Here is a 14,242-nt window from a genome sequence, read left to right as displayed (position 1 = left end):
TAGCTGGTGCAGATCTGAGACCACTGGGGCCATCCGGGTGTTGCAGGGGGTAAGGAACATTTGGTCCCTTACCCTAAGGAGAACTGGCAATGCTTGCCTGCCCCATAGGGTACAGTGGTCCGGTGGCGTAGCTGGAGGGGGGCAGAGCACTCAGCCTGTCAGGGAGGTGGGCGAGCGGTTCCTCCCTTCGGAGCCATTCCTGGCGGGGGGGGCAAAACGAAGCCCCGTTTTGCCCCCATGCTAGGAATGGCTCCGAAGGGACCGCTCGCCCACCTCCCTGCCAGGCTGAGTGCTCCACCCCCCCTCCAGCTACACCACCACAGTGGTCACCATTGTGGCGCCGCTGTAGTCCAGACACTAGGGAAGGATAGGATTGGGCTGTTGGTTGCCTCAGCTCAGGCTAGGCTGAGTCTGGATCCAGGCTCTCGGTAGTCCAGCAGGCCGTACACATGAGGCTCCCCTGCAGAGTCAGAACCATTCAGGGATGTTTATCTGAGAGAAACCAGGCCTATTTAAATTGCTTATTCTCATCTGTCAGCCTTCCCACTCTGCAGGTGCTGCTGTCAGAGTGAGGCCATTTTAACAACCCTGAATAGCATTTTTGGGAAGAGGTTTTGCCCAGGGAACCCCTCTGGGAACCGGATCACTTGGTGGCAGCAGACTAGATCTACCAAGTCTTGTCCCACAGAGCTGCATGTCCAAACTGATTGGTGGGACTTGGTAGACTTGGCTCCCAAGGGGAGGGGGAGGGGCTGCTTGCACGTCTCAGTGAGGGGCCGTGCAAAACTTAGTGCTTTGCACCCCCTCTAGCTACACTACTGCCTTTTTGTCCTGTTTGTGGGCTTCCCACAGGCAGCTGGTGGACCACTGTGGGCAACAGGTTGCTGGACTAGATGGGTCCCTTTGGGCCTGATCCAGCTGGGATTTTCTTATGTCAGCTGGTGAGCTTCATGGTTAAGTGAGGACTTGAACGCGAGTCTCCCCAACCAACCATGCTTATCTCCAGTCTTGGAGCATGCCCAGAAGATAACTGGTGGCAAGGGTAAAAGAAGCCAGCAGGGAAGGGCTAAGAACCCCTTTTAAACGTCCCAGACTTGCTTCACCAGGTAAACACAGGGGGGACAGGGGATGATGACATACAACATGGTGTTTGTCTTGTTCCATGTAGTTCTGATGTGAAGAATCGAGGTTTTTTTTTAAATTTGGTCTTTCCACAGTTCTCTTTCTTTCTATACAAGACGTGAGCCATTTTCTAACTTCCTCAAAATGAAACTTCTTGGCCATGGACCCTCAAGAACTCTATTCCAATGCCCATTACACAAAGAATGGATTAAATTAAACCCATTCTTTCCTTGCTTCTGCAGACATTGCACTTGACGAAAAGAAATGAAAGACAAAGCTATACCGTATTTTCCAGAGAACAGATTTTCTACAAAGTATTTTAAAAGGATAAGCTTTAAAAGGAGTGTAATTCCACTCCATCATGAATTTGTTGTCCATTTGTTTATTTGGAGGTTGCTCTTTCTGGAGGATTAGTCACCACTGCTCTCACTACACTGTAATGTGAACACACAATAATTACAATTTTAAAGGATACTAAATGCCATTGATCAATTCTGAAAGAACTGAAACTCCCCATTCTCTGGGAAGGAAGGGCTGGCATTGCTACTGCTGGGATGCCCCTCCTCCTGGGAGGCAGGATCGGAACCTTGATTGACGGATACTCCTCCCACTTTGGGGGGGGGCATCCCTTGCGGTCCCCAGCTCCAGTCCTGCATGACTTTCACTTTCACTTTGGACTTCAGCAGGTGGGGTAGGTTTTTGTGCTCCCCCTTGTAGGCTACCAGCCAGGCTCACTCGGAGTAGTGGCTCCAGAGCCCATTTGGACGCACTGCTCCCACCAACGCAAACTTGAGGGAGCAGCTGCCAGAGGCAGTGCAGGTGGTGTCAGGCCCTCCCACCCCTGCACCGAGGCAGCAGCAGCAGACCCGCGCATGGGAAGCTGTGACCAAGCGAAGGACGCAGAACCATTGGACCCTTCCACTACAGCAGGACCTTCTGCTCCAGGGCCCAATTGTTCACCCCCAGCCACACCTCTTCAATCTGACAGCCTGGAGATTGAGCGGGGCCTGTTAGCCAGGTAATTCTGACAGGGTCACAGACACCATGTTGGCCTCACAGAAGGTCTCCACTAAGAAGGTGTACCAGTCCACCTGGCACACCTTTACCAAGTGGGTGGAGGTTAGGGGAATCAGAGTGGTGAGAGCCAAGGTGAAGCACGTTTTGGCTTTCCTTCAGCAGGGCTTCGACAAGGGACTGTCCACCAACACTCTCAGGAGGCAGGTGGAGACCCTAGGCAGCATCCTGGGAGCAGGCTCAGGGGAATCCCTCTCATCCCACCGTCACATCCGCAGGTTCCTGCGGGGGGGGGGGTTCACGCTCCTGAACCCCCCGACTGTCCACAGGTTCCCCAGTTGGGATCTAAACAAGGTCCTAGAGGTTCTTACTCAGGTACCCTTCAAGCCACTGGACTCAGTTCCCATCAGGGAACTCACCTTCAAGATGTTATTACTGTTGGCAATTCCCTCAGCTAGGAGGGTCTCAGAGCTTGGGGCACTCTCCATCAACCCCAAACTCTGCATTTTTTACAAAGACCAGGTTCTCCACCTGGACATGACCTTCATTCCGAAGGGCAACTCCTTATTCCACAGGGCACAGGAGTTTATTCTTCCATCCTTCTGCCCCAAACCAATCCACTCCAGAGAAAAGGCGTGGCATACCCTAGACGCGCGCAGAGCTCTGCGTTACTACACCAAGTGCACCAGGGCTTTTAGAAAGTCGGAGGACCTGTTCGTAACCTACAAGGGCTCCTACCAGGGCCACAAAGCCTCAGCTAGCTCACTAATGTGCTGGCTGAGGGCATGCAAACAACTGGCCTACCAGGCCAGAGGGGAAGTTCCCCCAGATGGGATTACAGCCCACTCCCTCAGGAGCGCTGCCACCACGGCGGCATTTGTCAGGTACGCATCCCTTCTTGAAATCTGTAGGGTGGTGACGTGGTCTTCAGTCCACACTTTCACCAAGCACTACCGGATAACCTCAGCCGCTTCATCAGACGCCACTATGGGGCGTAAGCTGTTGCAGCAGGTGAGCAAACCCTCGCTGGCCCACCCTCCTGGTTGGCTCTGGTATATCCCAGCAGTAGGAATGCCAGCCTTTCCTTCCCAGAGAAAGCAGGAATTTCTTACCTAAGAATTACAGTTCTGGGAAAGGAAGGATGGCATTCTGCCCTCCACTTCTCCAGCTTGGGGAGTACACTGCTAGTTCAAGTTCCCCCATGGGGTACAACCATCCTCCCTTCCCGCCTGGGGCGGGGCGGTTTTCCAGTTAGTTTATACAATACTGTTTTTGGTTGTTATCTCTGTAGTTGTTCACCTACAGTTCATTAGGGTTTTTCTACAAAGTCAGCCCTGGCAGTGGACACGCCATACATAAAGGGATAGGCCACAGCCAAGGCACAGGGGGGCATTCAGGTTTTTTCCTGCTTCTCAACTCCGGACTGGGGACTAGAAGGGAACCCCCTCCCAATGTGGGAGGAGTATCCGTCAATCAAGGTTCTGATCCTCTCTCCCAGGAAGAGGGGCATCCCAGCAGTAGGAATGCCACGCTTCCTTTCCCAGAACTGGAATTCTCAGGTAAGAAATTCCTACTATTTAACTAGAGAAGCCTATTCCCTGCCAAGGAAAATACCTTCTGAGCAGATAATCTGCAAACATGATCTAGTATAGCAGAATTCAAGCCTCATTTTGCCACAGGTTCACTCTACAGCAGTGGTTCCCAAACTTTTTAGCACCAGCACCTAGTTTTTAAAATGACACCCTATCAGGACCCACCTAGGTTTACCAGACTTTCAAAAAAGGAGATCTAGAAAGAAAAAAAAAATTATTTATTTATTAGTTATAATAACCAGAGAAAAGACCCTCAAACTTTATTTACACAAGCTTGCAAACTGCAAGAGCTGAGCTCTTTGCAGGGTAATTAGTAGCTACAGTAACTGATTTTTCAATAGCCTCAGGCTTGAGGAAATTAGTTATCTGACCTTTCCATCACCCTTTGGGGACGCATGCAAAATCAGGTCAAAATCAGGTCACAAACCACCAGTGGGTCCTGACCCACAGTTGGGAACCACTGCTCTACAGTCTTTGCTAAGTTCCTGTCCCTCTTTCAGCCTATGTAATCCTATGCATGTCTACTCAGAAATAAGTCTGATTGTGTTCAGTGAAGCTTACTCCCAGGAAAATGTGAATTGGATTGCAGTCTTAAATCTTTTGCCTGTGAAATGAGAAATAATATTGGTCTACAACAAAGCACTTTGGAAATTAAGGCTGCAATCCTAACCACACTTTCCTGAGAGTAAGCCTCATTGAACAAAGTTGGACTTACTTTTGAGTAGACCTGGTTAGGACTGTGCCCTAAACCACCCTATATCATCTAGCGACATTGTTTCCTATACAAGGGAGCTTCTGGTCCTTATTGCTGTGAGGACAAAGCATAAACTGGCATAAACAGTTCCCCAGAAACTGGTATTCAGAGATACACTCCCTAAGAAAATGAAAGTTCCACTCAGTTATCATGATAGGCAGCCAATCACAGGCCTATGCATGAAAAAACATTTTCTAAGGACTTGAATATTGGCAAAGGGGCAGGGGCATCGTGGGGATCAGGTCCCTTCCAAAGTCCATATCTCCCCTTCTTCTTTCAGGCTTTGCAATCCAGGCATGCCAGGAGGACGGCAGGTTTGGCTACCCTTGGCGGTCCTTGCCACTCTACACAGATGATGGGGCAACCTCTCCTTGCGCAGATGCCTTCCAACACAGATCATGGAGATCCTCTCATCCAAAGGATGCCTGCCTTTCCCAAAAGCAACCTTCCTAGTTGAGTGCCACTGGAAGACAACATGAAAGTCAAGAGATGCCTGAGGAAGACACCTGCTGGGAAGCACCAAACCATTCCTTGCCATCCAAGGAAGCACCAGGCATTTTGCTGTCCCAGGTAGACGCATGGTGCAATCTGAACACTGTGCTCAGGTGTCCTGGAGAACAGCTATCACTCGGTGGTACTGCACATGCTCTGCATGTAGAAGGCCCAGGCTCCATCCCTGGCACCTCTGGTTAGAAGGACCTGTCCCAGGTGCTAAAAAAAAAGCCTCAGATCTTGGACAGCAGCTGCTGCTCACAGTGGGCCAAACCAGGCTACATGGTCTGACTCTAAATGAGACAACTTTCTATGTTCACCCTCTCTGCCAGGGCCTGCACTCTGTAGATATCTCTGCTCCCAAAGCAATCACTTGAGTTGCCTGTGCAGCATGTTTCGGCCTTGGTCTCTTGGTTCAAGAGAACCCAGTTGTTTGGCTCTACGGTTCTCACTGTCCACCCTTGAGCCAATGGCTCTACCAGGGATTCAATCTGTCACTTTCTTTCCTCTTCTCTTCCAGGATCAGGCCTCGCTGACCTTGACCTTCACCTTCACAGACACCCACCAAACCTGTCCTGCGGAACCCAACGTTGACCTGCAAGCAACCTGCCCAGGTAGGCCAAGAGTGTGCAGAAGCTGTGCTTTTGCTGCACCCACCTGCACGCCTCCCCTTTCCCTCTGCACTGTCCTTGCACTCACACGCCTGTTCCAGGGCAGCTGGCAAGTGTGTTGGGGGGAAGCGTCACCACCTGTCGCTTCGAGGGACAAGGTGGGCAGGGGGCGCCCCGGCAGGCATGGAGCAGCACGACTGGCCCTTCCCTCCCGCTTCTCGTCCACTTCCGAGGTTCTCCTAACACCCTGCAGTGGAGGATTGTGCTGGGCTGCCCGGTTTGGACTGTCCCTTCTTCTTCCTCCTCCTCCTCCTCCCTTCTCTCAATGTGCTTCTCTGCCCCCCCTTCCTCCTCCGAGATAAATAATTAAGAGAATGCCGAAGAGGCGTTTCTCTTCCCGGCAGAGGCGAGAGCAGGGAGCGCAGCGCAGCCGCCCGGCCCTCGGCCCTCGGCCCCCCGCCTGCGGGTCCGGCGCCCGCGCGCAAGGGGGCCGCGGGGGGCGTCTTGCCTCCCCAAAGACGCAGGCCAAATAAATAATTAAACGCCGGGAAAAGCAGTGAAGCAAAATGGCGACTTTTATGCAGAAGGAGGAGAGGGAGCGGGAGCAGGGGGCGGGCAGGGCAGGGCAGGGCTGCGCGCAGGGAGGACCGAGCCCGGCGAGGGGCGCCCGGACGGAGCGCGGAGCAGGCTCGGGGGGCGAGGGCCGCGGGAGGCAGGGCGCGCGGGAGGAGAGGCGAGGCGAGGCGAGGCGAGGCAGCCGCCGGGAGGGCCGGCGGGCGGCGAAGGGGCTCCCTTACCTCGGCGCGGCCGGCCGCAGGGCGCTCCTCGTCCGCAGCAGGGCCCCTCGGGCGCGCGCAGCCAACCAACGCCGATCCGCACGGCCGGAGAGCCGCCGCCGGCTCATGCGCGAAGCCCCCTCCCCAGACCCCCGCCCCTCCTCCTCCCTCTCTCTCTCTCTCTCTCTCACCTCCTCCTCGCTACCTTGACAGGCTCCCACTCGGGAAAGGGGGAAGCAACTTGCAACTCTCGCGTTGTTATTTTAATCGTGCGGACGGCGGCGCGAGGGAGGGTCGGCCCCCTCCCAGCCAGGCGTCCGCCAGCAGCGCGAGGACGGGGCGCCCTGGCAGGTGCGCTCCGCCGAGGAGGGCGACGCGGGGAAGGGGCGCGGGCGTGTGCCTGGCGCTGGTTGTCTCGCGCAGCCGTGCCCGGGCTTCCCGTTGGCGATGCCGCCCATGAGGCTGTTCTCTGCTCGCTCAGCCGGGATCTGGTCCTCACCCCTCACCAGGCTCCGCCCGGCAGCCCTCCTTGGTGGTCCCGATCCTGGACGCCAAGTGGGGCTTCTGTAGTAGCAGCCCAATCCTGTGCATGCCTACTCAGAAGTAATTCCGATGTGAGTCAATGGGGCTTCCTCCCAGGAAAGTGTGGATAGGACTGGGCTGGAAATGCGCATCACAGGCATGGTTGAAACGCAACCAGAATTGGGCTTTCCAAAGTCTCTTCCTTACGGGGGCAGGAAAAAGGAACAGCCACAAAGTGCCTTGTGGCCACCTGAAGACAACACATTCTGAGCCTGCCATTTCTCATGGGTAGCAGTGGCGTAGCTAGAGGGGGTGCAAAGCACTAAGTGTTGCAGGGAACCTCACCGCAGCACGCAAACAGCCTGTCTCCTTTGGAACCATTCTGTTCGGAGGGAGCAAAATGGAGACAGAGGCCTCTGTTTTGCCCCCCACACCCAGAATGGCTCCGAAGGGGAGCAACCGCTTGCACGCTGCAGTGAGGCTCCCTGCAACACTTAGTGCTTTGCACCCCTTCTAGTTACGCCACTGATTATTGGTGCCACCCAGAAATCATTCTTGCATGGAACTGTGGGACTTACTTTGTGACTTAACTTGTATAAGATTGTGCTAACAGTCCCAGTGAGTTAGGCCCTTTGACTCAGTCTTCTCTGATGGTAGGTCAAAGTGATGGTAGGTCAAAGTCCCCTTTGTCAGATGCATGAAGGGGGCTGAAGGTAGGTTGTAGACACAGTCCATGGATGCAAGAATGGGGAAGTAGCTGGACCAGCTGGATGTCCAGCTATTTAGTCCATTGTTAGACCCTTCACTCACCTAGTGCAGCATGACCTGGCAGCTGCTCCCCCGGGTTTCACAGATCCCCACCTGGAGAAACCAGGAAGTGAACCTACCACCAGCTACCTACTAGGAAAACAGCGATTCCACCACTGAGCTATGGTCCCTCTCCTTGAAGGTGACTGTTTTATGGAGGATGCCATCCACTCCTGCAGCCTGAAGTGATACAGGCCAGTCTCAGGTTTTCTACCTCAGTCAAAGTTTCTAGGTAGGGAATTCCACAGTAAGGGCGTTATTACCAAAAAAAAGTCCTGAATCCCCCCCCCCCCCAAATAACAGTGGAATACTGAGCAGGGCTTGCCTTACTTAAGGAAATGCATTGTCTACATAGTCATGGACACTCCAACCACACCAACCAATCCTGGGTTCTCATGTAAAGAGATGGTGAAGACTGGAAATGACCAATATTTGTTCATTATTGCAGTCTGTAGGAATTTGCTCCATCCAAAGGACTCAAATAGATTCATCTGGATATAAAATCTGCTCCTCAGATTTAATCTCTGCTCGCTCACTCCCTTCTTTCAGCAGGTGTCAATGCAGACTGACATTGTTATCCCCAGGGAAACCCTTTGGAGAAAGACAAATTTTTCAAAAATGACATTGGAGGGGAATTTCCAAGACATTGGAAAACTCCCATCCTGAATGAGCAGAAAATGGATTAATATGGTGACTGCACCCATTCAAGAGGCTGAGTGCTTTGGAGAGGAACCCAGGTTCAGTGCTCAAGCACTTGTATTATATGTAGAAGTTTCCAGGTTCAGTCCCTGATATCTGCAGCTGAAGGACCAGATAATAGACCATTTTAAAACATTCTCCATCTGAAACCTTGGAAAGCCAGTCTGAATCCTGCAGCCAGAGTAGATAGCACTGGGTTAGGGAAAATTAGGCAAGGTAGCTTCATAGGTTCACTTGGACGTCATCCCAGCACAAGCTGTTGAGCATCTCATGCAGCCTGATCTTGTACATGTTTAATTGGGAGAAATCCTGGTTTGTTTGAACTAACCAGTTTCTCATGTCCAGACTTAACAGGAAACTGTGGTTAATTCAGATCCCAAAGTGGAAGCATTCAGTTGCCTTTTGCATGCAAAGGAGAAGAGGGAAGGGCTTAAGCTCGAGTTCATCACAGCCTATTCACAGTCTTCTAAATGATGGATTGTCTGGATTTGACCATGGTCTCCAATTACTGTATTGGAGGTCTCTCCAGTGGCATAGCTAGAAGGGGTGCAAAGCACTAAGTTTTGTAGGGAACCTCACTGTGGCGTGCAAGAGACTGCCTTGGTCACATTGGTGGATTATCTGCACCAGGGAATGTCCTGCTGGACCTTTCAGCGGCCTCACATCAACCATGGTGTCCTTCTGGTTTTGTCGACTGAGTTGGGGCTTGGAGGCACTGTTTTGCGGTGGTTCCACTTCTTCCTGACTGACAGATCCCAGAAGGTGGTGCTGGGGGATGCTTGTTCCTCATCCTGGCCTCTTAGGTATGGGATGCCACAAGGGTTCATTCTATCCCTCATGCTGTTCAACATCTACATGAAGCCTCTGGGAGAGGTCTTCAGGAGGTTTGGGGAAGGGTGCTATCAGTATGCTGATGACACCCAGCTCTTTCCTTTCCTCCTGATTCTGAGGGGGCAGTCAAAGTTCTGGAGACAGTTAGAGCTGGATGTGGGTGAACAAGCTGAAACTGAATCCTGATAAGACAGAGGTTCTCCTGGTCTGGAAATCCATGACTCGGGTATTGGATTATTGGCCTGCTCTGAATGGGGTTGCACTCCCTCTGAAGGAGCAGGTCCACAGCTTGGAAGTGCTCCTGGATCTGCAGCTGCTCCTGGATTCCCAGGTGGTGGCTGTGGGCAGGGGAGCCTTTGCTCAGTTTCGACTGATTTGCCAGCTGCGACCATACCTGGGACACACAGACCTGGCCACAGTGACCCATGCCCTAGTGACATCTAGATTAGATTACTGAAATTTGTTGTACATGGGGCTGTCTCTGAAGACGGTTTGGAAACTGCAACTAGTGTAAAACGCAGCTACCTGCGTGGTTGCTGGTGCTCGCCGGTTCAACTCTGTTGGGCCGTTGCTTCAGCGACTACACTGGCTTCTGGTTTGTTTCCAGGCTGAATTCAAAGTGCTAGTTTTGACTTTTAAAGTGCTATACAGTTCAGGTCCAGGATATTTGAGGGACCGCCTCTTTCCATATAATCCTACCCGTCCTCTCAGGTCAGGGGTGCTCAATAGGTGGATTGCGATCTACCGGTAGATCGCGAGGCAAAATGAGTAGATCGCGGAGTGCCGACCCCCCCCTTCAGGTGCCTCTGGAGGAAACGCCGGGAGTAAGGCCCATTGTACGCAATGGGGCTTACTCCCAGGTAAGTGTGGCTAGGATTGCAGCCTCACAGCCTAATCCTAGGCATGTCTACTCAGGAGTAAGTCCTGTTATACTCAGTGGGGCTCAAGGTACACCAACATACATTGTACACATAAATGTTATATGTTATGATGGCGTGAACATTGTAAAAAAAACTCTGGTAGATCTCCGGGCCTTGCTGGGTTTCAAAGTAGCTCTCGAGCCAAAAAAGTGTGAGCACCCCTGTCTCAGGTCATCAAGAGGGGCCCTTCTAACTATGCCACCACCAGTGGAGGTGAGGGGGATGGCAGCAGGAAATAGGGCCTTCTCGGTGGTGGCATCCCATCTGTGTAATTCCCTCCCTCTGGAATTGAGAACAGCTTCTTCTTTGGAGTCCTTTCAGCAGAGTCTCAAGACCTTTTTATTTAGGGAAGCTTTTAAATGCTGGCATGGGGGGGGCTAGCACTTTTTAATGAAACATTTTTAATCCGTGATCCAATTGTGTTTTATTGTTTCTGTGGTTTTAATTGTTTTAATGTTTTAGCGTATTTAAATATTATTGTAAGCCCTATTAAATATTAAATATAATTATTATTGAGGACCCTTAAGTAGAGTGAAAAAGCATGGTATAAATCTCTTAAATAAATAAATGCCCCCCCCCCTTCAGAGCCATAGGCCTCCGTTTTGCTCTTATCGCCCAGAATAGCTCCAAAGGGGAGGGGCTGCTTGCAGGTAAGGATCCCTGCAAAATTTAGTACTTTGCACCCCCTCTAGCTACACTACTGGGTTTCTCTTTCCCCACTCTAAAGACAGCTTTTTGGATACCAGCCCTACTATTGACTTTTTGCAATCTTATGGCCAGGAGTTTCATACGTTAGTTGTGCAGTGAATTAAAGGATCTTAGGCTTAGTCTATCCCTGTAGCAGAATGTGGAGAAGGAGGGGGCAGAATTCTGAAGCCATTGAATGGATAGTATCACCTCAGAATGCAGACAGAAGATAACACACTTGAATACTCCTTGATGTAAAAAGAAAAACAAATCATTAAACCAAAAGAAGCCCCCAAACTTGCAAGTATAGAAGCAGCAAAGCAGGGATCCGGCAGGTTTCAAACCTCTCTCCCTGAAGTGCTATTTTTTCCTTGCAAGGAGTATTTTTACATGGGAGGAGCATACCAAAATGGCCCCCACAATGAAACAGCTCAAGATTTTACCACCCCATACTACTGCATGTGTACATGAGGCCTCAGTCTTGCTGCAATCCATAATTGTTCTTCCAAGACAGAACAATGCTTCCCAGGTGTAATGGCCACATTGTTGTGCGGCGCTGCCATTACGCAAGACCATACTGATGCTGCACCAGGTGTGACTGGCCAACACACAGCACATCATGTAGCACAGTGAGCATGTGACAGTGTCGCAATACTTTTTCTTTGTTTGAAATCTCATATGAAATGCAAACTGAGTGATATTTTTACAAAAAAACAGCTCCCTTCTGGCTTGCCTGCTCCAGTGCAGGTTTGGATTGCGCCCAAAAGGTCCACAGGTGTGCCGTGCCTGTGACAGTTTAGGGCACAGCAGTTAAAAATAACTGAAAAACTCTTTTGGGTTCTACAACTCTGTTTCCATGCCAACTGTCTGTAGAAATGATTGTCTGTCCCTCTTCCTCCACTGGCAGAGCTGTACTACAGACAGTTGCCCTAAAAACTAAGCGATAGAACCCAAAAGAGTTTCCCGGAAGTCAGAAGTGACATCACAAGAGACAAAGACCATAGAGGTCAGTATGCCTTGAGAAGATAAATATTGAAAATCGCTGGGTAGAAGGTGAGAAGGCTGTGTGCACATCTGAGCAGCCAACCCTGGTCACTTCTGTAGAAAGTAGCGTGATGTTTTTGTGTTACGGCTGAGCAAGGCACAAGGGCGTGAGCCAACCTGCCACATTTGCTCAGGACCATTTCACATGCTCACTGTCGAAAGTGACTGCCCAAAATGTTTTAGGTATACCTACTACACCTGATAGAGGTGTGGCTGAAACACGTTGAGTGTTCACAAGGAAAGTTTAAAATGTTTCAGGCTTTTCAGGTAGAAATAGGATGACAAGGGAGAAGATGATGCTGGTTTATAAACATATGTATGGATTAGAGCAGTGTTTTTTAAACAGTAGGTTGGGACCCACTAGGTGGGATTTGAGTCAATTTCAGGTGGGTTCCCATTCATTTCAATGTGTATTTTATTTTTTAAATGTACAGTATTAGACTTGATGCTACCATAGTATGTGACTGCATGTGCAATGTTACAGATCTGTACTTTTAATAGACATATGCTTTTAACAATGTATATACTTTTAACAATGATAGTCAATGGAGCTTACTCCCGGGTAACTGTGGATAGAATTGCAGAGTTAGAGATGTTTGGGGAATTTATTTTAAACAGATCAGCAACTGCTTGGGAGGCTTAGGAGGGGTCTTCCTTATTTTAAATAAATTCTTTAACTTGTACTTATTGTAAACTTTTATCTAGTTAATTGATTTGATTTGATCAGTGGCGGACCTCCCCAACCCCATACCCGGGGCAAAGGTCCATGATGGTGCCCCCCAGCGGGCTGTTGTCCCCTCCCCACGTGAATCCGCTCCCCCACCTACCTGGGGTTCTCAGAGCTTCGTGCAACCCAGGGTGGTGTCGGGGAAGCCTCTCAGAGGTTCCCTGACGCTATAAACCGTGCTTCCGGAAAGCCGGAAGCACAGTTTCCAACCCCGTCAGGAATCTTATAGAGGCTTCCATAGGGTCCTAGAGGCTTGCACCTGGGACAGTTTTCTCATTGGACCCCGTAGTAGGTCTGCAACTGGATTTGATTTGATTTTGTCGTATGAGGGGTGGTAAAAATTTTCCTGCTTGAAAATGTCACTTCTGGCCATGACATCACTTCCAGGTTAATAACATCACTTCTGGTGGGTCCCGACAGAGTGTCATTCTAAAAAGTGGATCCTGGTGAAAAAACATTTGAGAACCACTGGGCTAGAGAACTGAGACCGAGAAAGCTCAGAACTGTCTACTCACACTTTTAGTACCTGGACCCACTTTTTAGAATGAAAATCTGTCAGGACCCACCAGAAGTGATGTCATGACTGGAAGTGACATCATCAAGCAGGAAAATCTTTAACAATTCTAGGCTGCAATCCTACCAACACATACCCAGGAGTAAGCCCCATTGACTATCATTGTTAAAAGCATATACAGAGTAGCCTGTTAAAAGTACAGATCTCTAACATATCCCCAAATGCAGTCCCATACCATGATAGCATCAAGCCTAATCTATTAAAAATAAAATATTGAATTGAATGGATACCCACTTGAAATTGGTTCACAAACCACCTGGTGGGATCCAACCCATAATTTGAGAAACACTGGTCTACTGAACGGCAGTGACTTGCCTCCAAAGGGGGCAGGGGGCTTCCCTAGTCCACTGAAGAAAGCAACTGTTTTGCCATTGGGCCATTATGGGGTCTCTGTGGTCTCATCCAGCTGGGCTCCAACTAGGACAAATGCTGGTGGTCCATTGGCTACATATAACAGGGGAGATGGGATTGGCTGCAGCTCCTCTCTACATGTGCACATGGTGGCAAACTCACATTTGCTGCTGCAGAGCATGCACATTGGCCTGAAGTAAAATGAAAAAAGGCTGGGAGAGGAGCAGACAAGGGGTGTATCTGGGCCTGTACAGATTGGTTTGGGTGGCAGCCAAGATCAGGCCTCTGATGGACAGAAACTGAAATGCTTGGAAGAGGCAAAGATTGCCAAGAACAGTCAAGTCCCAACAGCTGCTGCGAAGAACTGCAGAGGCAGGACTCTATAACGTACAGAGTTGCAGGGCGAGGGAAAGAGGAAGAGGTTGCTAGAAAGAATTGAGGGGAATCCCCCAAAGAGAGCGGAAGTGCTTGTGGCTGTTCTCACGCAGCAGTCTGGGAAAGTGGTAGAGCAGCATGGTGTGTATGTCTGCAGTGTAAAGGCCTTCTTTTGCTCAGTCATCACTCGCCTTCCCTCAAAATTGATCTCTGCACAGGCAGGTTGATGTGGGAATCAGGTCAGTGGGTCAACCCATTCACTGCAGGCTCCACAGCAGCCAAGAAAGCTCTAAGAGGGCTCACCTAACACCTCTGTGTTGGGTGCCAGGCAAATCCTTTCTTAT

This window comes from Tiliqua scincoides, chromosome 4, assembly GCF_035046505.1.
Source record: "Tiliqua scincoides isolate rTilSci1 chromosome 4, rTilSci1.hap2, whole genome shotgun sequence".
NCBI lineage: Eukaryota > Metazoa > Chordata > Lepidosauria > Squamata > Scincidae > Tiliqua > Tiliqua scincoides.
This window is presented reverse-complemented; position numbering follows the sequence as displayed.